The following is a 26,200-nucleotide window of genomic DNA, read 5'->3' on the forward strand; positions in this document are numbered from 1 at the left end:
GGGAGAGGGGACCATGGGGGGGACACTTGCCAGGCCCCATTCCTTGCCTGCTCCCCCAGCCCACCCCATGGCTGCCACACCCAGCCCCAGCTCCTGGCTCTTTTAAAAAAAGCCCCTACTCACTGGCTGCTGCACTGGCCTAAGGGCTTCTGGGGACTCATGGCAGAGCCCAACACAGCGCGGGGCAGCAAGGATCACTCCCCTGCCTGGCAGAAGCCAGTGAGCGGGGGTTTTCTTTTTTGTTTTTTTTTTAAAGAGCGAGGAGCTGGGGCCAGGGCAGGGCTGGAAGAGAGGGTGGGGGATGGGGGGCTCATGACAGCGTGGGACAGGGGGGATCACCCCTCCACCCCACATCTGGCTGGAGCCGATGAGCTGGAGCTTTTAAAAAAAAAAAGTGGGGAGCTGGGGCTGGGCTGGGGCAGCCATTGGCTGGGCTGAGAGAGCGGGCAGGGAATGGGGCCTGTCCGATTCAGAGATTTGGCAATGGCCGAATCTCCAAATCAGATTCGGCTGAGTCAATTCAGGACAATGATTCAAGTCACTGAATCAGATCGCTGTCCCGCAAACCAGCCAAATCTGAAGCAAATACTAGCCGCTTCACACAGGCCTAACAGGAAGTTGCATTAAATTATACATTCACTCTCTTGCTGCGAGATTGGGTCACTTGTGTTTTCCTGTCTTTATTAAGACTTATATAAATTACTGACAGAAAAAAAATGACTGTGGCTTTTTCTTCTTGGAATGTTCAGCAAGTGGAGTGATACAGTGCTGCAGAGAGTTCTTCCCTGTGCTAACTTTGGGTGTTAGGCATTCAAGTCAGAAGAACACATATAATTTCTATAGATGTTTCTTTGTAATTCTTCATATTAATTTGGAAACATTGCTTTCTTGATTAAATGATATAGATAATGTTTCTTTAAAATTAGAACCCGATCAGAATACAATAGATTCTCCTGCAATGGTAACCATTTCCAATTTTTTCCCTCCTAGGAAAGTTCATGTTAGGAAAAGTTCCAAAGGTTGTTCTTTAAAATGTTCCTTTTAAAGATTATGACCAAAAGGAACTGTTGTGATAATGTAATCTAACCTCTGATGAAATGCTGACTATGAAACTGCCTTAAAATAATTCCTGATTGAATTTCATTGGGTCTTTTAAAAGCATTTTAGAAGCTTCATTGTAAAATATTGAGTAAAAATAATCAAACACAATCCTAGATAAGTTGCTTTGGAAATTAGCTACCCTCAGTGAAAAAAATGTGCACCTTATTTCTAGTCTGAATTTGTCTAGCTTCAACTTCTGGCCATCGGGTTTTATTATATGATTGAAGGGTCCTCTGTCAAACTATGCAGATGTACATGTACCATATTTACTTGAATCCAAGATGAGGTTTCTTTCCTCAGTCAGAAGGGGAACACCCCTTGTCTTGGATTAGAGTACAAGCAGGTAGAGTAGTGGCTATGGCTGTGACTCCTGCTCTGACCTTGATCCCAGGTTCAGAATCAGAGCTGCAGCCTCTGTTTCCAACCCCACACATGCACCTTTTCTCCCCACCACCACCATTTCACCCCCCTCCGCCCTGCTACTTACCTTCTATTTATACCTCTAGCTCTGGTTGAGGCTCCGCTCTGGCCCAGGGCAGGGAGCACAGAGCATCTGCCTCCAGCCCAGCCACACAGCAGCAGCATGGAGGGGGGTAGGCAGAAGGGAAGATGGTGCAGGGTAGGCAGCTAGGGGGGGCAAGTGGAAGAAGGAGCAAGTAGGTAGGAGACAGATGAAAAGCAATGCATACTCTACATAGGGGGGCAGATGTTGGGATGCAGGTACAGGGGAGGCAGGTGGGGGGGGGTAAGTGCACAGAGGCACAAGGGAAGCCAGGCAGCCCTGGGGGGGTGGGGAGAGAAGGGGAACAACTGCACTAGGACAACTGGTAGCAGGTGGCAGGAGTCAGGCTTTAATTCCCCCGCTGCATATCCCCTCTACCACTTCTATCCCTGCCTGCTTGCCCTGCTGTAGCAGTGTGGGAACAAATTTTAAGATGACCCTCCAAAAATCCAATTCTAGGCTTGGAAATTTATTTTAAAAATGTATAATTTTCCCCATGTCCAGAATCTAATTATTGGGGCAGGGACTTGTCCTAAATTCAGAGTCATCTTGGATTCAGGTAAATATGGTACATAGCTTACTCTTTGATTAAACTAAATATATTGAGCTCCTCAAGCTGTTCACTATAAATAATAAATTTGTATCCATCAGTCATCCTTGTGACTCATCTCTGAACCATTTCCAGTTTTTCAGGATCTTTATTTGTGTTTTATACACCAGATTTCCAATGGATTCCTAGAGTGGTCACAGTAGTGCTGGCACTTTCATCTTCTTCCTTAGGGAGGAATGCGAATATGATCCTCTAATTACAGAAAGGCTAATATGATCCCTGAGTGTGTCAGTATCCTTAAGGAGATACTGACACACTCAGGGATCATATTAGCCTTTCTATAATTACTCATGTAAGATGGTGAGGTCAAAAAGTGATATGTGCTCCTATAGAACTTACAGAAAGAGGTAATAGTAGGAAACTGCCATCTTGACTGAAAGCAGAGGGTCAAAATTGGAGGTTGCTATAGATTCTTTTGTTCTCTCTGGATCACAGAGAGAGAGAGGTAATACATATTTAACAATGAATTCCATTCTACTACAGACACAATAAGCTCTTTTGGGAGCCCAAGGTCTCCGAATTTAACTGAGCCTCCATATGTGAGTTGCCTTCATCTCTATAGCTCATGGTAGGCATCGAATGTGGGATCATTAGAATTAAAAACCTGAAGCTATCCATCCTGAACTGTTATATCCTCAAGTGATCTGGCACAGACACTTGCCACATGACTGAAAGTCCAAGATACTGCAGTGAGTGTATACAAAATGTGAGTTCAAGTTCTGCCTTGCCACAGACTTCTGTAACTTAGGGCATATCTCCTCTACGCTTCTTTCCTATTTGGACTGGTACAGAATGACTTCTCTCTCTCTCTCTCTCCTTTTTTATCTGTTTGTTAAGCTTAGATGTATTTAGGACTATTCTGACCAGCATTCTTGGGACTATTGTGAATTACTGTAGCTTGTGTTGAAGGGTCAAGGCTCCCTTACCAGGGCTGTACCAGAGTCTCACCCTCAGTGGACAGGGCAGAGAGACGGATCTGTAATGCATGTTCAACTTTAGATTAAATTAACTTCACAGAGAAGAACCTTTCTCATGCTTGCCATGCCCATGAAGCCTGCCGTGTTCATGAAGCCTGGCATGTCCACAGTGCCATCCCATCTTATCTGGGGCTTCTAGATGCTACTTTAGTACAAATAAGAAGCAATTATACATAGAAACATAGAAACCCAAATTTAATTGTTGGCAAGTGAACAGAAATAAATGACAGAAAAAAAAATTGGCAACGTGTTCATTTTTTTTCTGTCTTCAAACCACAAAAATTGCCTATTTAAAAGGCTTAATGAATCCAAGCAGCCGCACAATACAGCATTTCTCAAAATATTTACTACATATTTAGGAGTGGAGATCATACTTGGGATGAGCTACGTCTGTCTCTCTCAGGGATTTCAAATCCTTCTTGCTGTGATCTGTCTTGACAGTTCAGTCAGACTTTGGGGATAGTCTGATCTATATGGTTAGCATAGAGAATTGTCAGCCTGGAGGATATCACTGATAGAAGGGATGATATTTGATGCCTTAATAAACAGTCTGGTGACTGTGAAAAGGCATATAAACAGCAGAGAAGTTTTCAGTGTAAATATAGGCACAGAAAATAAAGTAGTTCTTGGAGACTTTTGGATGAATCATGAGCATGTGCTTGTGTGTAGACAGTAAATCAAGTGGAGATTAATTGTGTATAATGCATCACTGCGTAAAGAGAATGACTTGAAGGTAGAAAATTCAAATATGATTGTTAATCTTTGGCTATTTGGGAAACTGTAATCTTGCTGTAAGAGCAGTTGAGAGGTGCCTCTAAGAGGCACAGTGCTTTGCTTTCTTTCATTTGACATGAGTATGTAGGGTGAAAACAGACAGCGTTCCATACTTTATGGGCATGCCTGATGCAGGCCCTTCTGCTGGTTATCATGCTGCTTATTAGGGGAATTTTAAAGGGGTGTGAGAACTGACACTGGGTTTCCTCTGTGACGTAAGAAGCTCAGGGGAAGGTGCTAATTTTCTTCTCTTGTTGGGAGTCACCAAAATCAGCCCTGAAATGAAGCTTTTGCTTCTACTGCTGTTTAGCATAGATTATCTCCTTTAGGAAATAGTACTATGTGTGGTTTTGGACAATGTACTTTTCTCACTCATATTGCACCTTCCTCTTTACAACAGTTATTTAATTGAAGTCTCTCACTCTCCTGACTGATAGGCATTACTTCCTTAACACACATAGGGACACGGAGGTGCACAATTGCAAAGTGATTTGTCTAGCATCACATCCCAAATGTGGCAGTAGGAAATTAAAAAAAAAAAAAATCAAACAGATGCCCTGACTGCAGATTCTGGGCTGTTGTCCCTGAGCAGGGATACCTTTCCTTGATGCATGTCATGGCACAGGGTCCTGCAGGATGGCTGTGATCTCCCCAAGGCCCCTTTACTATGCCAAGTTGGCCCAATGGGCACCCTCAATTCTTGCCCACCACATCTTTGTTGGTAAATATATATTAGGGAGGCTGCTTTTATGTCATTTTGGGCACAGTTTTGCTGTACTCTGATCCCGTGGGCTCCTGGACCCCTTGTGGGTCCCATTCTGCAATGGGTGTTTTGGGGCACCCTAGCCTTATGGGCTATGTGTGGCTCCAACCACCCCTTTACCATGCCCCAAGCCTCGCAGATGGAACGGACGTTGTTCAGTCTTGGCCTTGTTATAATGTGGCCCCCTGGTCCTCCCTGGGCTCTCTGCAGCCCTGCCTTGCACTGCACCTTCGCTGGCACTTGGGATCTCTGCAGCCCTGTCTCACAATGCATCCTCTCTGGCGTTGGGGCTTTCCACAGCCCTGCAAAGTGCTGCGCCCTCTCTGGCGCTGGGGTCCCCACGCTGCCATGGGTCCCCTATGAGGCCTTCTCCATCCCCTAACAGCCTGACCCAAGCTACCAGTCTTAAACAGCAAACAAAACACAAGCCCTTGGGCTATAAAATAAATTCAAGCCTCCCAGCTATAACATGGTCCAAGCCACACCAGGGGTGCCCCATCCCTCACCAGTATTAGAGGCTGTACCTGCAGCCAGGCCTCTCCCCCTTTGGTTGCTCTGGGAGAGCTCCTTCCCCCTTGGCTACTAGCAGGGAACTGCCATCCTGGCCTCAGCCCTGGGTATGTGAGCCAAGCCCCGCCCCTTCTGGTCAGCTGACCGCTGACAGGTGTGGACCACTAGCTCACTCTGGTTGCCCTGGTAACCAGCAGCTGGGGCTCCCCACTCACTGCTAGGGCTCTTTCCCTAGCAGTTTCTACTCTTTAAAGGAGCAGGGCACTTAAGTGCTCTGCGACAATGCAGTTCTGCAGAAGAAATGTGCAGTCTTTAGAGGTAGGAACTCTAATAATGTGTCATGCATCGTTCTCTTAGAAGCTATAGAATTAATTGCTATGTTACTCCTGCATTACACAATGATGATACTGAAATAGCTCTGAAATGCATTTAGTTAATATGACAGATAACTGTGGTGTTTATATACACATGGGCACATACCAAAGCAGCCTAGAATAGGCAGTCGAAAATGTGAAGTTTTAGTTTCTGCTGTCATACAGCTCCCCACACCTGCACGTGCATTTTCCTCTGCCATGTGAAAAGACAAGTGATGTAATTTAATTTGAAAAACAAAACATTGTGAAGATGACATGACATCTGCTTGAAATCAGGAAAGCCAACCATTGGGATCAGTACATTAGCATATTTGCAGCCTTTTTTTCTCCCTTGGTAGCCTACCTGGAAACTGTTGCTTTGTCTATATTTGATAGAATCTTCACCAAGCTTATAGGGTCACTTCAAAGCACATGACAAATCAAATCAGATACTTGAGATTATAATTTATGTGGCCTAAAAATGCATAATCAGTGCAACAGGCCTGAGAATCAGCTTCCTTTCTACTACCCACTTTTCTGCAGAAGAGTAACTTCTTATCCACATTTTTGCTGAGTATGACTAAGTACACATAGTCAAAAAGACTGACTCAGTATTGATTCAGTCTTTGCAGGTTAGTCTAAAATGCAGAGATTAAAATGAACTAGAAGTGAACAGACTGTGAAAAGGGACTGTTAGGGATCTATAGATGAGGTCAAGAGAATAGAAAAAGAGACCATGCTGGGAGAATGCCAGTTTTGGAGTAGCTGTTCCTTTAAGATAGAGACACTCAGAGGGGCACAGCACGGCATGAGGGAGGAGAGAGAATGGAGCAAGGGTTCAGAGGAAGAGAAACCGTGGAGGAAGATGGAGACAGGGAAATCCTGGGAGCTAGTTCTGCTTGAGAGAGAGGGCATAGCCAGAAGACAGAATCTGGACTCCCTAAAGAAATAAGTTGACTCTTGAATCACTCGGAAATGTGGAGTAATGAAAGCAGAGACCTCAAGAAAGAAGGCATTGCGGGTACTCATCAGTTTTCACAAAAGTTCATTCTTATCCTGTTCTGTTTTCTTGTTTTGGTTTGAATTTAATTAGGGCTGATTGTGCTGGGTGAGAGGAAAAGTCCAAGTCCCGGCTACTCTCACACCCATACAAGAAAGAAATGGGGGATAATATCTTCCCATGAAACGAAAAAGGGGAAGAAAGAAAGAGACTGAAAGCAGTACCCCGGTCAAGTAAAAAAATAAATAAATATAAGTAGTTCTGAAACTGACTTTACCTAGTTGTGTACATGTTGTTTTGATGTTGAATAAATGCAGCAAAGTGTTTTGAAGGTAAAAACAGAAGTATGTAAAACAGTTCAAAAGAGTCACAAGCTGTATGGATGTTAACTGATAGGGGCTGTAAGAAAAAAAAAAATAAAGAGAATTGATCAACCATATACGGATTGGATTCAACTGATAATTAAAATCTTGGGTATTGTCTGAGGAAGCCAGAAGAGAGGGGTAACACAGGCAAAAATCTAGTCAGATTGCCAGCGTCCTAGCATAAAAATATATCAAGAAGTGGCAGGTGATAGTCGGAGTTCACAAATCTGGCAATAAGAGCAGAAGTCAGACCCTCAAGTATCAAGGGAATACCCCACACAGACATTTACCTTTGCTTCAGGAAATGCAGCCATGTGCCTGTAGTGGGGTGCTAAAGTATGGCTCTCTGGCACATAACCAGGATGGGCTGTGTTCATTTCCTCTTCCTGCTGCCCCTGAGTTCTCTGGAATTTGCAGTCCAAAATCATAACAGCAGTTCTCTGGAGGGTTGCTTATCACTTCGTCTTCCTGCTTCCAGGTGCCTCTGGGATTTGTAGTCCACAGTCACAGCCAGCAGTAAGTTTGAGTGTGGGAAGGAGTGTTTAACTGCCCTCTCCCCCTGCCAAGCCCCAGACCCCCACGAGGTTTGCCTGTGGGGGAAGTCCCCCCCTGCAGACTGGTCTACATCCCCAGCCAGGTTTGGCCCCAACCCTCACCCGCACCCCCTTGTCAGCTAGCCCTCACTACTCCAGCTAGGGAGCAGAGGGGTGGAGCAGGGCAACCCTGCTTTCTGGAGCAGACAGCCCAGCTCAGGGCTGGAAAGCATGCTGGGGAGGCTGTGAATTAACTTGAACCAGGAAGGCATCTGGGACAGAAGTTTCATAAACTGGTTTGACCCAAATCAGTTAAGTCTGATACTACATCCAACCAGGTTTATTTTAAACCAGTTTCAGCCATTTTAATACTGTTTTATGTGTACTGAGCTTGTGTTCTGTTACAGATTTAAGCCAGTTTCTGATGACTTAAACCAGTTTATGTGTAACTTCTGTCCGTAGCCTAGATGATGAATTAACCTCCTTCCTCAGTTTAAAGTGCTGTGTTTAAAATTTGTGGATACAACTGACCTATTTGTATTGGATTAAATACTTTAAATAGCCTTGAAGATTCCCTGTTGCCCCAGTTCATCAAAGCAGTTGTCTGAGTGTGTGATTTTTCTGAATTACATTCTCAAACAAGTGAGCTGCATGGATTAAACACTGGCTTTACTTGGAAACACATGAGAAATCCCCTCTCTTCCTGGGAAGCAAGGTTTGTGAGGAAAGGCTGAAATATAACCAGGGTTATTTAGACAGAAGAACAGAAGACTGCAGGGAGAGAACATACTTCAATATTTGAAGGGTGATTGTGGAGAGGACAGAGATGGGCTCTTGTGTGTGTTTATAGGGGACAGGACGAGTAGCAATGGCCTCAAGCTGCAACAGGATAAATTTATGTTGGAGATTAGGAGGAACTTTCTGACTATGAGGGTGGTCAAGCATTGGGACAGGCTACCTAGACAAGTTATGGAATTTCTGTCCTTGGAAATTTTCAGTACCAAGTTGGACAGACCCTTGGCTGGGATAGTTTAGTTGGCGATTAGCCTGCCTTCAGCAGGGGGATGGAGTAGATGACCTTGTGAGGTCCCTTCCAGCCCTGTGTTCCTATGATCCTATTTAGTCCCTTTTAATTTCACTGAAGCAATTAGAATTTTAATTCTTTTTTGATAGGCAGAGGACTTCATTTTATCTGAATGCAATCTGAAACATTCCCATGTCATGAAAGTTGGCTGTTTATCCTCAGGTCTCAATCAACATGTAATTTTTTTGTATCCCTTTACTTTGAGGCTCTGTTAGAAAAATGTCAAGAGTTAGCAAGCATTTTAGGGGTATGTAGTAATTAACTGACTGAATTGTTGCTGACAGCTGTCACACTAACTTGGAGGGCAACAGAAGTTGTAAATATAAGATTTTGATTACTTTCTTACATACACAGCAAAAAAATGAAATAGAAGTGTACTTTTTGAGTCTGCAAAATAAGACCTGGACAGACAGCAAACCAAACCCAGCTCTCCAGGCTGCTAGGCCCAGAAAACCCTGTTTTTTTTCTGATGAGTCTCTGTAACCTTACAGGCTGCCTTGGTGTTGACTGTCTGAAATCTGTTTCATCCCTTCATTGTATGCACTTGCTTCCACTGTCTCAATCCTTTTGTCATTCCTCTACCTTTTTTCTTTCGTTTGCTCACCCACCATAATAATCTATTGTTTCTACTGAGGAAACTTCAGCTCCCTTGCTTCTCAATTCATCACAAGGAGAGAAGCCAGGTATTGAAGCTCCCCAGATCACACAACTCCTGTAAAACTCCAGGGGAGCTCCAGCTGCTATCTGTCAGCAGCAGTTGCAGCTTGTCTGTTGGAGTCAGGTTAGTAAGGAAAACAGATGGAGAAAGCAGTTCTATACTGCCTCTGAGTCAAGGCAGAGTGTTCCTGCTTATCATGAACAAACCTCAGAAATGAAGCTGATTAGGTATTTTAGGTATTTTAGCACAGTCCTGAGTACATGCCAAATGCCACACTCGGGGTCTCTTTATTAGGTATTCTTGGCACATACTTGGAGTCTCTCTAAGCCATCAACAGTCACAGACTTCAGTCCTGACTGCATGCCAAATACCACGTTCAAGCTTGCTCTCTCTCTCTCAGGTATTCTTGGCATGTTCTTGGGGCTGCTCTAAACTGGCAACACAGCTTATTTTCCAGACTCCAGTGCAGGCTGAGTAGAAGTGAGAGAGCTGGATGTGCTTCTCAGCAGTACCCCCTGGGTCATCAAGGAGGAGGTATGAATATGCCCCTCTTCCTGAACGCCTATTTCAAGTAGCTTCTGCTGGGTTTTGAGTTCACTTCCTTCATTTTTTCTGTTGTTGTTGTTTGTTTGTTTTTTTAATATCTTCTGAGTTTGGAAGTAGATGTCCAGCTAAGCAAGGCATTCTTGTGCTTTGAAGCTTGCCAAGTATCTCTGCAGGGGCCTTGAGAAAATGTATAGACTTGTAATCCTAGGAAGTAAATGATGAGGGTCAGGCTCTGGTCATGTGTGCTAAAACTGTCTACCATTTAAATGTCTCTGTAAGGAAGCAATTCTGCTAAAACAAGGGTCACATACATGGGAAGAGAGTATAGTTGAAAGGCTGGCTCACACATGAGGGTGACATGGAATCTTTTATAAAACTAACCCATGCACATATAGGAAGATCTTGGGTGGATTTAGGACTCCAGTAGCTTTACAGAATTGGTACATAGTTGAAGTTATTGAAATGAGATGACAAAAGTTATAATTGTAAAGCAGTTCTGTGTCAAGGCTTCCTTTCTAACAACCTGCTTTTCTCTCTCCAGTCTTTTTACTTGGTTTCTCTCTCTCTGGGGAGTACAACATTCATAATGATTAATCAAATACATTAAAATAACTTCCAGAATTAGCTCATTTTGTTCTTTTATAAAACTAATTTAAAATGCATTTTAAAACTTCTGCATATTTTACCATTATCCTGGAGTCTCAGCAGTGAAGATGGATAGAGGAAACAAAGGGGTCTTCTTGATTAAGTGAGAGAAGTGGGGCTGTGATGATGTTACTATTCTTCAGGCTGTCCTAACAGGAGGCTCTTTGATTCGGGACAGAGAATTGAGTGGGTGGAAGTGGTGGCAGGTCAACTGTCATCTCTGGCTGGCCGGGCCGATGAGGACAGTGGGACTTCCAGTGTCCTGGTTGACCACAACAGTGACAACTGTCACTAATTTGGGACTGAAACCTTGTCCCATCCCACGACCACGACCCCTGCCTCTAAATTGTCCCCAAAGGAACCCTCTGCCTCTGCAATTGTAATTACATTAACCTAGTTTCTGTGATTTCCTTTTTCTTTTCTTGACAGGTTGTACAATGATTAGCAATGGTGACCAGTTCTGCCAGTGTCTTAGTTTGCCAGCCTACAGCAATTGTGTGCAGTTGTTCCTGGACTTTAGGAAGGAGTCCTTGAACGAAAGCAGCAGCAACTGCTTCTTGGGGCAGTTTCAGCTGCCTTCTCAATACCTGAAAGTCTTTTGAACTTCTGGGGATCTTCCCAGATGTTGGGGAATCACTTAACAAGGTTTAGGAGATCCCCTGGAGTCCAGGGGGCATGAACTGTGACTGTAGATTCCCCATTTGGACCCTGCCCTGGGAGTTGACCTAAGGGCATTTGGAGAGCTTTTTTAGGTTTTGAAGAAGAGACTGGACCATACTGGGTGCCGGACCTTAAATAAGAGGACGTCAAGGCTTCAGGAGGCAGACACCAGGCTTCCAGTGGGCATGCCCAGGGGGGAGGAGATGATTTTTGGGTGATAGGTTCCTAGGGTGAGCTTTTCCCACCGGAAGAGTCTATTTGGTCACTCTGGATTTCTTTGGATTTAGATTGTGCCTGGGACTGGTACAGGGTTGGCACACTAATGAAATCAATTATGTCTTCTACAGATTCATTCTCAGTCAATTGTGGATACAGTGGTGTTGGTGCTGATGGTGCTGTTGTTATTGATGGGGGATCTCCTGTTGGTACCTTGGTTTTCAATTCCTTTATCTGAGATTTCCATTTGTCTTGGTAGTCCTTAAGGCTCTGAACTTGAGATTCTTGATGTCATTTGGAAGCTTCCTCATACCAATCAAAAATTGAATCCCACTCAGTCTGTGGCGCTTTACTGCCTTTTGACTCAAGGGCTCCGCGGGGATGAATGATTTTACTTAAATCAAATGTTTCCTCCAGGGGAAACTGCAAACTAGAGTCATCTTTGGTATACCTATTCCATTTGTTTAAAAACTTAAACTCTTATGGCCAGAGTGTGTGTACGTGTACAATGCTGGAGTCCCTTTTGGCGGAGCCAGTACATCTTCAGATCCTCCGCTCCCCATTTCTTTAACTCAATTCACACAGGTCTTTCACACAGGAATGGCTTATTGAGGGTGTCCGGTCAGGTTGTGAGATTTGCTAGTGGCACAGAAATGCTGTGGCTAATGTCCAAAGACATTAACAGAGCTCCAGTGCAATAATGGCACACAATGCAGTTACGGTTAGACACGGCTCATTTATGAGGGTGGGGAAAGGGTAAACCTGTCCATGGGGTCACAGGGTTCCAGTTGGGCCCCCTTGCATTCAGAACTGCCCTTCTGGACAGCCTTGGGGTGGCTGAACCCAACCTTAGTCCCAGACCTGGTCAGTGGCTCATATTTCTCAATTCATACTCTCAATTCACACAAGGGAATTTCTGCATTGAGGCACAAGGTTCAAGAGCATTTCTTTAGTCCCAGCCTTGGTCAACCCTTATCGTGGAAAACACTCACACTCTAAGAGTTTCCACCTTGCACCCTTGCTTTCGAAGAGCATGCAGAACAAGTCCAGTGTCCTTGCAGCGGCTGCACAAGGTTTTCACTCCTAGTTCCAAAAAGGAACTTAATTCACCGGGGAAACACATTTACTAACAACAGCAACACAGTCTTTAACCTTAACTCTACTCACAGTTCTACTTACAGTTACTACTTAAAAAGTGGGTCTGAAAATTCTGTCATTAAAAGGTTGGATAGAGTAAGCCTCAGGCAGTGAATCAGGAAGACACAGAGACAGCCTCTCACTGAAAAGCCCCAATAGAGATTTCAAAAGGTCTCTTACCTTGGTTTGGTCCGGGCGTCTCTATCCAAGTCACGGCATCATAATTGTGGAAGAAATCAAACTTTGCATTGTGTTTTGGTATTAAAATTAACAGATTCAGTCTGAGTTTATTGGCACTCATACTATAAGATCATAGGGAGGAGATCTAAACAGAACTCCCCGCTCTACAAGTTAACATACCTTTTTATACCTAAAATTGTTTAAACAAAGCATCCTTGAAAAGAAAGTCAGGGGCCCAAAACTGAATGCAGTACTTCATATGTGGCCTCTCCAGTGCTGAATAGAGGGGAATAATCACTTCCTTTGCCCTGCTGGCAACGTTCCTACCAATGCAGCCCAGTATGCTGTTAGCCTTTATGGCAGTACAGGCACACTGTTGGCTCATATTCAGCTTATTGTCCATTGTAACCCCCAAGTCCTTTTCAGCAGAGCTGCTGCCCAACTTTTACTGGTGCATAGGATTCTTCTGTCCTAAGTGCAGAGCTTTGCACTTGTCCTTGTTGAAGCTCATGGGATTCCTGTGGGCCCAATCCTCCAATTTATCTAGGTCACTCTGACCTTACCCTTCTAGCCTTACCCTTCAGTGCACCTACTATTCCCCCCAGCTTGGTGTCATCTGCAAACTTGCTGAGGGTGCACTCTATGCCATCTTCACGGCTTGAGAGGGGGAAGTACACCATCTACTAAATTACAAGTTGGCCTTCCAAAGACAATAGTGTCTTATAAGCCTAGTAGAATTACTGGAAAATCAAGCAAGAGTTCATGTTTATATATTGTTAAGTGCTAGAAGGAATACAGGGCAGTAGTGTACTAGACCTTTCCAGAAATGGTAAGGAGAAAGATTGGAAATAGTTTAGCCCTTGTGTGTAGAAGAAACATGCTGCAGAGCCTTAGGAGACCTAATCTGCAAATGAAAGGGGAGAGAAAGATGATCAGCTTTGGTGAACCTATACGGCAAAAAATATCTTGCATTAGCTAAAAAGACAAACTTTAGAACAAATACTTTTCTCAGCTACATCAGTGTAAATCTCACATCTGAGATTTTCTGTGGAGTTACTCCAGAATGAGCAAAGTTTGGCTTTTAACTTTTTTGTAAGGACTGTAGATCTTATTACCCTGAGATACAGGATTACAAGTGCCGTGCTTTTTTCTGTTAAGTCAAATTTTTCTTTGGGAGGGGGAGGGGTGGCAATTAAATACATCTATCAAACCTCCTGTAGAAAGCAGCACTCACATTAGCATTTTATCTGTTTTGGAGCAGAAACTGTTCTAAGAATCAACTGGGCAAACTGAATAAAAAATGAAAATGAAATACCTGATCTCTGTAATAGAATTTGATTGAGGGTTATGGTTTTATAATAAAGTTTATTATTTTGTAGACCCCCATTAAAAGTACAATTGAATTTTAACTGTAAAGCTTTCTATGATCATGTTTATTAATGTTGCCTTCTTGAGACATTTAAATTTTGCTTAACTGAAATGTATCTTAAAGTTTAAATACTGGTCTGGCTGGGTTAAGACAGTAATGGGATGTGGGTTTCTCAGTCTAAAGTTTCTACCAAGATCAGAAATTGTGAGTAGGTCAAATATACTGCATCTCAGACCTATCTTCAGCAAAACTTCCTGCTTTCCTTCATCTTGAAGCTCCCAGCTTTAGCTTCAGCTTTTTTAGAGTGAAAACTGAATAAGCACTTAAGAACTTGACCCCTTTTTAATATAAGCACATGTCTGCAGGAGTGCTGTGCAAATGTATACTTTAATCACTGGGGGAAAAGTTCCAAGTATAAAAATGGTGTTAATTTGAATTCCAGGGCCAAACCTTTTACCTTTGTCATCTGCCCAGGGTCTTGGTCAGATGACATTAATTCTCTCCATGGGTGAATATGCATGTTCAATCATTACGGCCTGACAGTCTTGGAAAGATCAAGTTTTAATTTCTCAAAAACAAATTGGGACAAACAATACAGTCCATACTGTCTCAGTTCCCAGCTGCTTATGAGTTTCTTTTGGTTCCCTTATATAGTCTGTGCTTAAAAGCTGCCCAGTCTTGAAATTCTTCCCCTCCTCCATTCCCTCACAACCCTTAAGCCATTGAGTCTTAAACTCTATATGCAAATAATAGACTTGGAAAATGAAAGATTGTTTTTAAAGGTAGAATTATGTTTTTTTCCTCTCGTTGTGGTCTGACTTACTTTTAAACTGCATAAAAATGCAGTCTAAAAGTTGTGTATCATAAGCATAACTGAGTGATAAAAAAGTGGAATTATTTTAGGATAATAACTGTACAAATATAAATCATTACAAAATGTTATTTTGTGCCAAAACTGCTATGTGGCACCATGTAGTCATGTTAAGAAGCTCATATTAGGGCCAGGCATCCAGAAGTTACATAGCAAACATGTAAACATGACTATTTTTAGCCATTTTGCAAATATTTAACTTTGAATCCAGTATTGTGGACTGCATCTCTTCACTTTTGAGAGCACAGCATTTGTTTTCCATGGTAAGCTTTTGTTTCTTGATCTGTGTATGTCTTGACTGAACCTACAATGTTGTTTGTTAGGTTGCTAGCAATACGCTGGTGCCATAAGCTGGGAAAAAATGTTATCTTTTAGGAATATTGTGGGTGGCTTGGTTTTCCTGTTCAACTTTATATTACTGTCTTCATGCATGCATAGTGTTGAAGGAGGTTGTAGAGAACTGTCTAGGAAAGGTGAAACCATATTATAGATAAAACAGCTTCAGGGATATAGTTTCAGAGGTATTAAAGGAGAATAGGTCACTCTATCCCAAGAGGGAATTTATCCCAAGGTTAACTTTGGAAAGAGAGGACACTTAAAAACCGCTGAAAAAGGGAATGGGTGAGTGAGCTTAAAGGGAGGCTTTTGGTGGAGTATTGCTGATATTTGATTGCCATACAAATGGAGAGAGGTGGGCTGCTTATTCCTGTCAGAGGTAGCCAGCTTGTCTGAAGTGTAACTGAAGTAAGTAAAGAATTATTTACAAAGGTTTAAGTAATACTTGTGCATGTCAGCTTTTTATTATTTTATGCTCTGCTGTAAATCCTTTAAAGTATTTGAAGAATGAATAATTATGCATCATTCTAGTGGCTCTAGCTTTGGCTCTGTCACTGCAAACTTGTAGCGTCATAGCTTCCCAAGGCACACAGAGAGTCCAAATACCATTGGACCTGCTGACAGAGTTATGTTGCCTTCCCTGTGGGCTGTATTCCCACCTGTGAGTGGAGAAACTGGAGAGGTCTATCCCAGGAGTGGGGATGGACTCAGGGAGAGCCTAATACAGAACAGCAAGGCAGCTAGCTGAGTACTAATGATAGTCAGTATTTATAACTTTTCCGAGCAGTTACACAGTATTGTGTTTGTACTGTTGGTCTGTTTGTGACAGAAAGGCTAGATAGTAATAACAGCTATATAAGTATGTATACAAACTGGGACAAACAAATGTACCTAGGGGTAGGAGAATAGTCTTTAATGAAATAATGTTGGTTGAATAACATTCTGGTGATTATACCTGTCCGGTATGGAAAGGGGCAGGTGTCATGTAAAATGGGATGGGATAGAGACTAGGGACAGGCTAGCAGTCTTGCAAGAGGCTGGTTGACTGATCTGAGCCTAGTCATGGGGCAGGCAAAATATAACCCACGGGCCCCATCTGGCCTACCAGGTAATTCCATCTGACCCTTGTGGCCCCTCTGTGAGCCAGCGTGTCCCTGCAGGAGGTGCGGCTCTGATTGCTAAGTAACCACCCCCCCCCACCCTAGGCTGGCCTGACTTGCCCCAGCCCCTGGCAGAGGCTTGTGCCTGCCCCCCCTCCGCCTCTTCCCTCTGCACAGGCTGTTCCCTCCTCTCCTGCCTGCCAGCCTGGAAATACAGGAAAGGGCCCCACTGGGCTGGAGCCAGGGACTCCCACTGGGGGGAAAGGGGCAGGAGCTGTGCACTGTGGGGCCAGGTGAGGCTGCTTCCACATATGGCTGGGGACTGGGATGGGAGCATGAGAACTGCAGCTATGGGGCTGGCCCCTCACCTGACCACCATGTTGCAGACAGGAACTCAGATGGGCATCCTATGAGGCTGGGTTGGGCCAGCCCAGCATGCTGCCACCACTTGCAGTGAGGGACTCGGGTGGGAGCTGCCCGTTATGGGACTGGGTGGGGCTGTCCCCTGCTGGCCCAGGGCTTGCACACTGGAGTGGGGAAGGGGGCTTAAACCCCCTCTGTGGCCATACAGGACCCCAGCTCAGGTTCTCATGGGGGGAGGGGGCTGCCACACTCTGCCCCCACCCACTCTCTACTTGAGGACAGCACCCACCAGGATTTTCTTCATTTCTACTTGCTGGAGTGGAGAGCAGGAGGCTCTGGCCCAGGGCTTATACATTGAGGTGGGGAGGGACGGGGTTTAAACCTCTTCCCTGGCCTGTACAGGACACCAGCCTGGGTCTGATGGTGGGGGCAGCAGCCCCTGCCAGGCTTCTGCTCCTCCCTCACTTCCCATTTGAGGGGTTTGGGGGGCAACCCCTGTCAGGCTTTTGCCCCTTGTCTGCTTGAACACAGAGACCCCTTGGTCCACTCAAGCATAGTCTCCAAGCTGAATATCTGGATACATCCTAGTAGATGACCACAAGGCAAAAAAGCACCCAAAAAGCTCAATGTCTCCAAATTGAAACAGGAGAATGTGAAACAGGCATTTGTTGAAGAACTGCACAGTCAACTAGTAACAATTGATGTAAACTCCAATAACATCGAGGCAAATTGGGCATCCTTCAGACTACTGAATGAGAAACATTGGCTTCATAAGGCCTGCCTAGAAGACAGCACTTCAACATCTAAGGTGGCAGCTTTTAATAACATCAAGAAGATTGTCCAAAGCAAACTGAGAGATGCAAAACTCATGGCTGAGCAACAAGGCAGATGAGAATCAGTCCTATGCAGACAAGAACAACATGAAGAATTTCTTTGATTCTCTGAAGACAATCTTCAGGCCACGGTGATCAAGAATATCTCTGATACTAAGTGCTGATGGCACCACTCTGCTCATTGACAAAGAAGAGATACAGCAGAGATGAGCAGAACACTTCAACAACATTTTCAATCAACAGTCGTTTATTAGGAGGCAATTGATTGGCTGCCCCAGGTAGACATTAACATATATTTTGCTGATCCTCCAACACTAACTGAAACTGAAAGCAATTAACCACTGTCAAATGGTAAAGCACCTAGAGCAGATGCTATACCAGCAGAGGTCTACAAGGCTGGAGGCTTGCACATGACTTTAAAACTGACTGAACTCTTCCAATCAATGTGGACTCAAGGAACTATACCTCAGGAATACAAGAATGTATCCATTGTCCACTTGTACAAGTGAAAAGGCAATAGGCAATCCTGTGACAACCATCAGGGCATCTCCTTGCTGTCAATAGCCGGTAAAAATCCTCGCCAGAATTCTGTTGAATCGCCTTGTGCAACACATTGTACTAGAGCACCTCCCTAAGAGTCACTGTGGTTTTAGGAAAGGATGCGGGACCATAGATATGGTTTTTCCAGCTCATCAACTTTAGGAGAAATCCCAGGAGCTGAACTGCAACCTATACCTGATTCATTGACCTGACAAAAGCATTTGATGTGGTCAGTAGGGAGGAGGGTCTTTAGAAGATCGTGGCAAAATTTGGTTGCCCGGAAAAATTCATTGCAATGGTTCAGCAATTCTATGATGGCATGCTGCCTTGTGTTGTGGATGATGGTGAGTCATCTGGACCATTCCCAGTTGCTAGCGGAGTCAAGGAGGGCTGTGTGTTGGCCCCAACCCTCTTAAATTAGGTATGACATTCTCTGCCATGCTTGTAGATGCCTTTCATGACTGTGACATTGGGATTGACATCATTTATCAGACTAACGGCAAACTCTTCAATTTGAGGAGACTACAGGCAAAGATAAAGTTACAGGAAGTGAGTGTCCATGACCTTCTGATTGCTGTGATGACCAAATCCAAGTCTGACATGTAATGGAGTATAGACCATTTCTCTTCAGCTTGTGATAACTTTGGTCTCACAATCAACACTAAGAAGACAGAAATGATGCACCAGCCTGGACCAGGAAAGCCTTATGTAAAGCCTACCATCACAGTGAATGGCCAAACCCTCCAGGCAGTGGACAAGTTCACCTATCTCAGCAGTACACTGTCATGTGTAGTTCACATCAATTATGAAACAAATGACAGAATTGCAAAAGCAAGCATGGCTTTTGGTAGATTATGTGCCAATGTGTGGGAGAGCAGGGGCATCAGTCAACAAGCAAAACTGAAGGTCTACAAAGCTATTGTATTGCCAATCCTGATGTATGCATGCAAAACCTGACCACATACAGAAACCATGCTATGAAACTGAACCACTCTCATATGGGCTGTCTGAAGAAACTGTTGCGGGTAAGATGGCAAAAGAAAGTCCCAGACATCGACCTTACATGGGCAAGCATCCATACTCTGTTGATGAAATCACAGATGAGATGAGCCGGTCATATCACCAGGATTGCAGGTGAATGACTGCCAAAAAAGATCTTTTACAGTGTGCTGAAGAAAGGAAAGTGTTTTCAGGGTGGCCAAAAGAAATGCTTCAAGGACTCCCTCAAGTCATCCTTGAAATATTTCAACATAGACCCGAAGTCTTGAGAAGATTTCGCTCATGATCATTCCACCTAGTGAAGCCTCATCCATACTGGAGCTAATGTCTATAAGTGGAGAAGAACTGCTGAAGCAGAGCAAAAGTGCAACCAGCAAAAATTTCACAAAGGCAGCGTGTCCACTGTTGATCAGGCAACTCAAAGCATCATCTCTCGCTCAGTGTACCACTGATAGCGCAAATTGGCCTGAACAGCTGTTCACAGAAATCAAACTAGCCAGTCATGGTCATCTTCAGATTTGAAGGATGAACAATTTAATCTCCATTTCATTGGCTTGTATGCATCTGGAATAATGCAATAAATTGATTTAGAGTCTCAGCGGGTGACTGTGGGTGAATTGCACATGTGCAAAGAGTAGAGAGGATTGAAAAATGTGGCGTTTGAGTTTTTGAAGAGATGAATAGGAGAAAAGGAGAGTGATGGGAAAAGGAAGTATGGGCAAATGTAGATGTAAACAGTTAGAGAGCTAGAAAAGGGAAAGAGGGAGCAGGCACAGCAGAGAGTGTGTCTCAGTCTGCTGTTAGAATAAAAAGACAGGAAAAGCAATGTAATGCCAGGAAAGAGCAAGTGGCTCTAAGTGTTGTTTGATAGTGTACTAAAATGTTGAGGTTTTTTTTTAAATAACAGAACATCTATGCATAATAAACTCAACTGTTGCTACCTTACATTGGCAGGGGAAGTCATGGTTTGGTGGGCTTTTCAGCACAACCATATTTCAAGGGTCAGATAAACTTCTGAGGCCCTGATCCACAATGATGAGTTGTGTGCTTGTAGATGTGGGTATAGATATACTATTGGAATGTTGGCAACAGACTTGGCTTTAGAGTGAGATGCTTCATAGGTTAGAGTTGACCTGGTAAAATAAGCAGTGCAATCAATACCTTTTCTCCAGTTGTGGACTGACAGCATTTTTTGGGTGTTTTACTTGGCAGCTAGCATTCTGGATCATTCTGGAACATCACATCACACTTGTGGAAATGTGTGTGAGAACTGTGTACAACTAACCTCTATGAATATCTTGTGAATGTTTACTTGAGGGAAATGGCAGCTTTCTACTGAGAAAATTGCCGTTATTTATTTTATGAAAAAAATATATGCAAGAAAACATTGGTTTATTAACCTTCAAAACATCTGGTAACAAGAGGTACTTCTTACACAGTTCAGGCTATGGCTTATCTAAACTGCATGGCACGCTTATGTACTCACCCAAGTCAGAGTCACTTTGGCTCAGTGAGAAGATTTGAAATTGCACAAACCTTCAGTGCAAGTTTATTCCCTAACTTTGAATTTGCTCTTTAATCCCCATCTAAGTCTACACATATGTATGCGAGAGGCTAGTCTTACTGCCCAGAGCACATTCCTAGTACTCTGGACTCGCAACAGTGAGACATAATTTCTGTTCCTGGCTTTGCTGCTGACTGAGCAAATGACCTGTTCCTGGGCTATTCCCCTTAACCTTTCAATTTCTCTATCTTTGTGTCTAATATTTTCTCTGAGAATCCAGAGGCTTCTTTCATACATTTGAGGACTAGTGGGTTCTAACTGGTGTTCAGTATCCTCACTGGGAACTCTAGTTACTAGCCTTGGACCTTCACTCCCATTCCTATTTTATTATACGTTGTCCCAAGCCTTCAGCTGTTATTTAGCAGCCTCCCTCTAACCACTGAAGCGGCTTGTAGTTTTTCTGGTGGGCTTAGGCCTACCATGCCGGCATAAAAAATAGACCTGTCTACAAAAGGGTGATAACAGTGCATTCTTACCCTTTGCAAACTGCTTGGAGACCTTTGGATAAAAAGGACTATACAGTAAGAATTACAGGTGTGTCCAGACAAAACGGCGGCCCTAAATTGAAGCAGTGGGTCTTAAAAAACATTGCTTCAGTTTATGGCTGATTAAACCCCCGTGTCGTGTACACACCCCGCTGACTTAACTGCCTCCCTTGCAGGGAGGGAAGAGTGAGCTGCTGGGAGGCAGAGTGGTCTCTGAGCTGGAGGGGCAGGGGAGGGGAGCTGGTGCTTCCCTCTGTGACAGCTGCCCCCCCCCCGCAGGCGGCACCCATCCTCAGGCACCCAGCTCCAGTTGTCTTGGGGGGAACCGCAGCCTCAGAGGGAAGTACCGGGCCCCCGCACAGCTCAGGCAGGCTCCCGGGGGGGGAGAAAAGATCAGACTCCCCACTTTCCTTGGGTGGAACCTGCTTTTCTGGGCTGCTGTCAGGCTCCCTGCTGTGCTTCCTGCAGAGCCATGGAGCTACACAGAGCCCAGTTCTTCACTCCACAGTTATAAGGCAGCAAAATTAACTCCTCAAAGGAGTTTTAGTTTGCTGCACCCCAAATTATTTAAGGTGTATTATGCTGCTGAATGTCCTACAGTGGCTGGAATTAATGTGCAGTACACTGCGGAGGCATGCAAACACCAACACCATTAAAGCAGTGCAAAAGCATTTGGTCCTCTTTAAAGTGTCATGCACACACGCCTCTCGTTTCATCTACACACGGCCTAAGAGACGTTGCCTGTGCTTCAGGTTGTGAACTCAATAGTGTGTGTTGGGGGGATGGGGGGAGAAGGACTGTGGGCTCAAATTTGATTCTAAAATTTAAAAAGTTTTTAGGCTTACCTTTTTAAGACTTTTACTTTCAGAAAACATATTGATATTCTGAATGAGAAGTATTCATTTGTTGCTTTACTCAGGTGCAATATTGTTCTGTTTTTCTGTCCTGGTATTTAGGTATTGACTTATTCCTTTATATGCTGCCCTTTCCAACAAAGGCTCAAGGCAGCTTTCAGTAGTACAGAATAACTTATAAAACAGGAGAATAAAAAGAAAATAAAGCAATTTACGAGGGGACTAGAATATTTAGTAAAGCTCTAAAAGGAGTGAAATCATCAAGTCAGGATGATACGTGCTTTTTAGCACTGCTGTTAGAGTTGTGGTGTTGTTGAGAGAAGGTTGCACATAATTGAAAAACTGACCTTTCTGCACTGGTAAAATTAGAGATATCTTGAAGGTCAGCACAACCAATTCATTAACACCGACTGCTCCCTTCCTGAGATTAAAACAGTTGCTAGGGCTGTGTTCCCTTGAATCCAAACACACCTTCCCTTCCTTAAACTATTTCAACAGTGATTGGTCTCAGTTCCAACCAAACGTTCACTCTCATCGTAAGGCAGCAAATATGACCTTCCCACCTTACCCAGGGCCATTTCTTGTTTATACTAAGTACCTGTATGTGGTGAAGTACACTAAAACAATTTAATTTAGGCAAAATTAACTTTTTTTTTTTTTTGGACAAAGTATAGCATGTATATTTTTACACTTACTTACAAACCAAACTGTAACTGGTACTTGAAAAAAAATTCCACCCTAAATTAACAAAGTCTAGACAAGGGGATATTAACATCTCCAATAACTGCATCCCACAAAGATGAAGTGGCTTGTTTAAGTCTACCTGGAAATGCTGAGAGCGCCAGGATTTAAATCCAGGTGTCAGAATACTTTGGTGCCTTGAAGAACGTCATGTTCCTTCTTTATTGCATTATTGTTCCACCTGTTTTTTTTCACATTGATGAAGCCTGCTTTGATTCCCAGATGCATGAACACAGTATGCTTCTCCAGGAATCATCCCCTTACCCTTTTTTCAGACCACCCTCTGCAAGGAACACATTTTCTGCTCTGAACCGCAGTGCTCTCCCCCATTCAGGTCTATCTTCATAATTCACAGCTTCTCACAGCATCTCTGACAGCTGAATCAGCATCTGTTGTTTGGATTTTAAAATTCCTTTAAAATTAACAAGATCCCAAAAAGAAATAGTCTCATTACCTTATTATGATGAACCTTGTCCTTTCTTACCCAATATCCTATCACTGTTTATTTTTTCCCTTTCCACCCAAGAATTTTATCAATAGATATAGGTAATTCACTGAAAAATATATTTTTAAAATGTTTTTACTATAGTCTAGACCAATTTTAGTTCCATGTTGTTTGCAACCATTTTCATTCACTTTCTGAATGTTTTTATGAGACCCTCTGCAGAGAGCAATGTCATAGTGTGTCCACGTTGATTCATATTTTCGCATAGCATGGTGAAGGGCAAAGAGGGGGAAAAAATCTGTGAAATTTTTGTATACATTCTTATCTCACTCATTAGATATTTAGACCACCAAACTGCCAGTGTTTTGGAGTTTGTCAGCTTGCTCTAAGTATAATGCAGAGGACCAGCAGGTCAATATTTGCCTTTCCAATATTGTTTCCATTTGGAAGAGGGATTGACTATGAGTCGAGTTTTTCGTTGGTGCTACCCTGTTTGTTTAAAAAAAATGTTCAAGTGTCTCATTTCCCAAATATAATATAAACAAACGTCAGGCAGGATGCATCCCTCCGGTGTCTATGTTGCCCAAGAAACTCTGCATCTGTTCCCTCTCAGGGCCACACCCATGCCACACTACTATTTCTCCTGCTGTTTGTTGGCTTTCTCTCACTTCCACAGCTTTCCAAGCAATCTTCTGTCCAATGTGTTTGCAACCAGTCCCAGGCAAACATATAGACCACATGGCTCAGCTCAAGCACATTGGGTGATATCCTCCTCCTGTTTCGAGCTAAAACTACATGAAGGGGCAATTAGTCTGAAGCCAAAACTTAGCATGCCCATTGTCTTTAACCAACAAATCTGTGATTGTCTCTAGATCAAAGAGAATAGCCATTAAAACCTTCTGGCACAGCCAAGCATATTCAGCTCTGTGTTTGTCAGGAGTGCTCCTGTGGCAGTTGTGTTGAAATCACTTAGTAGTGTGGTGAGTTGGAAGAGAGAATCGGAACAGGGGCAAAACAGGGGGAAAAGTAGGAGCAGCGTCATTGGCTGAGAAGTTTAGTCCCATGTCCCACTCACCACCATGAGGCACTAAGAGGTTCTGCAGGGTAGCCAGTGTTTGTCTTCTATTTGGCCAGTATGGTCTGGGACAGAAGCTGCATAAACCGGTTTGACCCAAATCAGTCAAGTCTGATACTACCTTCAACAAAGTTTATCTTAAACCAGTTTCAGCCATTTTGAAACTGGCTTATGTGCACTGAACTTATGTTTTGTTACAGGTTTAAACCAGTTTCTGATCACTTAAACCAGTTTATGTGTAATGTCTGTCTCTAACCTATGTAGATGGAGGTACAACAATTATTTCTGGGCTTGTCATTTGCTGATTCTATTTTGTCAAGTAATTCTTTTTTAAGTTTCAGTTGATTGCTTCTGAATATTGTTTTGTGTACAGGGCCTGCCTACAAGGGGTTTATGAAGCCTGTTTGTTCAATTGTAAAGAACTTGATTACCATTCTAGCCTTCTAGTTTTTTTGCAACACTTGCAGTCCAGGAAATTCAACATACGAGCACAGCACTGGATAGCGAGTGAGGACAGGGATCCTTACTGAAGAAATGCTACAGCTTGCTTCTAGGATTTATACCCCTACCATGCCAACTGTTACAGCCCACATAAAGTCGTCCTCTCAAGCTGCATAGGGGAAAAGCTGACAGATTGTGTGCTGGTATCCACGCTCTGCAGTCTGGCAGGACTGTTCAAACTGATATCAGTGGGAACATTTTCAGGTTAGTCTCTGCAGCCCAAAAGACCTACTGAGAGCCAGCTCTGTGTCCAAGATATATTCCCATTTTACAAGTATTTCCTGTTCGAGATGACCATTAATCAAGCCTGACAACTCTTTTATAGCAAAAGCTTTCTATAAAATCCATGTTTAGGACCTGGCATAAAGTTACTCCATAAAAACAGTTGTTGATGATAAAAAATGCATAAATAAATTGAAGAACAGGGAATAGCAAGGCTGCTTCTGGGAAGCAGAATGGTATTTTAATACTTGTGTGATCTCATCTTAATACTTTTTCAGGGTTGATCTCTCCCATTTCCAATAATAGGGAGCTGCAACCTTCATTTCTGCTCTCTAATTTGAAAGTATATATAGCAAGAAGCAGAAGGGGAACTGGTGGATTATTTTCCCCTCAAAATTGCCAAGAGTGTATTTTCTGTAGTGGCTCAGCTTCTCAGAAAATCAGTCCTCATGTTAGGTGTCTGCTTTCCATAATGAGCGTCAACTTACAGGCTGTTTGTCATCTCCAAGGAACTGGGGAATGCTAAGTGTCTTATATTACAAAATGCAAAAAAGAAATCTTTTCAGCCTGCAAGCAACTCTCTGTGTTTTGTTGTTTATTTAATCTAATATAAACACAAAAGTTTTCATGACTGAGCCTTGAGTGAGTCCCTGCTTGACAACAGGCTGCTGCCACACCAAGCACAAATTGGATGCTGTACCTTGCACAAGGTCATTAAGATTCCCTGTGGTGTGCCCTAACCCATTTCGGAGGTATTTTGAAAAGACATTTCACACTTTAGGCATGTAAAATGTCTTTTTTTTATAGGTATAGATTTTTTTTTTAAATGTTCTTTCCTGCTTTGTTTACGTTCTTTGGCTGATGGTCATGAGTGGCTGCCTAGAGAATCTGTCTACAGCATAGCACTCCTTATACCAGCCAACCACAATATTAAAAACTCATCTAGTTGTGTTTGTTTGGGGGGTTTTTTCCTATTCTCTCAGCTACTCTGCCTATATCATCTCCCAGCTGAGAGTTTATGAAAGTCTATACCCTTGGAAGTATGGCAGTGGGTCTCTACTCTAAGGGCATATGCAGTGATAGGAAAATATAACTTTAATCTATGCTAACAAGATTTTGTTAGTAACCCAAATTCCATGAGCATGGAAAAAGAAGAAACTATATCATGCAGAACAGCAGAATAGATGTTGAGAAGGGTAATGATTTTATTACCTTTTGCAGCCATGGCATTTGCCCAGTCAGCTTTCTTTCCCATTAAATGGATCATATAAATAATTTAATCTGGGTG

General features: G+C 43.2%; 1 protein-coding gene across 5 annotated transcripts in view; it reads left to right on the forward strand.

Moving 5' to 3' along the window:
• Positions 1 to 26,200, forward strand: part of FBXL7 (F-box and leucine rich repeat protein 7) — a 330,312-nt gene that overhangs the window by 255,461 nt on the left and 48,651 nt on the right. Inside the window, exon 1 of one of the 5 annotated variants that reach the window (XM_019541833.1) lies at positions 9,686 to 9,764. The exons of the other annotated variants lie outside the window; for them this stretch is intronic. The gene's annotated coding sequence lies outside the window, so the exon portion shown is untranslated. Of the gene's footprint in view, positions 1 to 9,685; positions 9,765 to 26,200 lie in introns of those variants that run through there. 5 annotated transcript variants of the gene reach the window in all.

This window comes from Crocodylus porosus, unplaced genomic scaffold (genome assembly GCF_001723895.1).
Source record: "Crocodylus porosus isolate Cpor-Errol unplaced genomic scaffold, CroPor_comp1, whole genome shotgun sequence".
NCBI classification, from domain to species: domain Eukaryota; kingdom Metazoa; phylum Chordata; order Crocodylia; family Crocodylidae; genus Crocodylus; species Crocodylus porosus.